This window comes from Fukomys damarensis, unplaced genomic scaffold (genome assembly GCF_012274545.1).
Source record: "Fukomys damarensis isolate Sample0158 unplaced genomic scaffold, DMR_v1.0_HiC HiC_scaffold_37, whole genome shotgun sequence".
Taxonomy (NCBI): domain Eukaryota; kingdom Metazoa; phylum Chordata; class Mammalia; order Rodentia; family Bathyergidae; genus Fukomys; species Fukomys damarensis.
Window position 1 is genome coordinate 2,332,132 of NW_022900949.1, and position 2,096 is coordinate 2,334,227.

General features: G+C 55.2%; 1 protein-coding gene across 5 annotated transcripts in view; it reads left to right on the forward strand.

The window, feature by feature from the left end:
* The window catches only part of Mau2 (MAU2 sister chromatid cohesion factor), a 32,716-nt gene that overhangs the window by 470 nt on the left and 30,150 nt on the right, over positions 1-2,096 (forward strand). The window lies entirely within an intron of this gene.

The following is a 2,096-nucleotide window of genomic DNA, read 5'->3' on the forward strand; positions in this document are numbered from 1 at the left end:
GTACTTGCGCTGTGCGGCTTCCCGGGCGGGGACCGGGGCGCGCGTCCTGAGGGCGGCTGGACTCGCGTCCTCCTCTCTGGGCCCCGCCGGCCTCTCTCTCCGCCTGTGTCCGTTTCTGGTGACTGTCAGGGCTGCGGGACCTCCCCCTCCTCAGGGGACTTGGAAAGTTGCTACCGCTTAGGATCCGCAGGATCTCTAGAACCTCGAGTTCTCGGGAGGATCTCACTCAGACCTCTCAGAACGGGCCCCGAGAGCCTCAGCGCGAACGCGTCCGCTCGAAGTGACTCGGAATAGGGGAGGGTCGAGGTGACAACGACTCGAGGTGGAGAGGGTCGGGTGACAGGGGCTCAGGAAGGGGGAGTCGGAGTGACAGTGGCCTGGGTGATTGCGTGGCGGCCACAGTGACTCGGAGTAGAGGAAGGCTGGGGTGGCAGTGACTCTCAGAATAGAAGGCCACAGTGACAGTTCAGGCATCGCCTGGGAAGCTGAAGTGTGCCTCTCCAGAGACCCAGGAGGGCATCCCGGCCACCTTCCCTTCCCCCGGAAGTCCGGAGGGTTCCGTGACCCCGTCAGTGTGGTCCTCAGGTGGGAAGGCAAGGCACAGGCAGAGCCTGAGGTTGAGGACTCGAGGTCCTGCGAGGAGGCGAAGTAGGGAATCTGGGTTTCAGGACCAGTTGCCCAGTGAGGTTGTGGGACGGATCGGGCAGCGACTGCTGTCGCTGTCCATTAGTGACTTTTTCTTCCGCATCCATTAGTCCCTCCCCTTTGTGTGAGCCCCAATGCTTTGAGTTGTAACATCTTGGGGCTTCAAAGACTTTAGGGAAGTGGCTGTCATTCTGGACTTTAGTAAGCTTTCTGGCTGTGGGATTGTTTGTGGTGGCCCACACCTGTCATCCCAGCCCTCAGGAGGCTGAGCAGGAGGATTACCGTGAGTTCAAGGCCAGCCTGAACTACATGACCCTGTCTCAAAAAAACCCAAAATGGACCAGGGATTTATTTAGCTCAGTGGTGCTGCGCTTGCACGCACTTGCACCTTTGATCCCTGATACAAAAAGCAAATCAAAACAAAACAACCCAAAATAGAAAGAAAAAAAGAGAACTTTAGTCCTTGAGATCAACTTTCTTGTTTCAGGAGCAGGGTGGCCTGGGCCTGGAGAGGTGAGGTGATTTACCTAAAGCCAGTGAGTTAGGAACAAAACCTGAGTCAGACCCGGGCTTAGCTATCACTACATTCCCTGCCAGAGCTGTGTTGTTGTTCTGGTGACTTTTTTTTTAACTCACTCATGCCGCAGATACTGGTTCAGCTCCTGCCAGGGCCAAAGCCCATGTCACACACTGGGGTCTTGCTGAAACAATCCAGGCCGTGGTTCTTGTTTTAGTGAGGGAGACAGTGAGTATCATGTAGTAGGATGTGAGGTAGTGATGTGGTGACCCTGCCAGCAGTGAGGGCAGGAGAGGGGTGGAGTTGGTATGGCGCTGTCCTGCACAATGCCAGCAGCTGAGGGCATCTGTGTTTGTAGGAGCGACATGGAGTGGGCCAGAATGGGTGAGGCAGGATCCCGAGCCCTGCCAAGAGCACGGTCAGTAGCCTGGAGCACCTAAGCTCCAAGGGGAGCAGCAGTGGGTGGCCGGGGTCTGGCTCTCCAGGGTCCACTGGCTATTTCTGGCTGCCCAGCACCTCCAAGCCGCCTGCTGGTTCTAAAACCTCCTATAACAATGCTCTCGGACTCTGCACAGTGCTCCCAGGTGCTGTGTGCCCCGTTTTTCACCCACTCAGCCTGTGGGTGGTGGTGGGGTGCTGTCCAGCCTAAAGTTGCTCTCTGAGCTACCTGGCTTTTCAAGACCTGTAATTTAGCCCCTTGTCCTTGTGAAGCGCCTTTGTTCAGTGTCACAGTGCCTCTTCTGCAGACCCCTACTATCCTCTCCGTGGCCTGTGCCAGCTTGACACTTAGAAGTCTCTCAGTAGCATTCCCAGCTGGGAACACACCTAGATTTCACTTAAAGTAGTGTTGTTTTCTATGCTATTTGCCAAGTATAGTTTATGATCTCCTTTGGTGTGACCATACAAACGTGCTTTTTTTTTTTTTTTTTTTTTG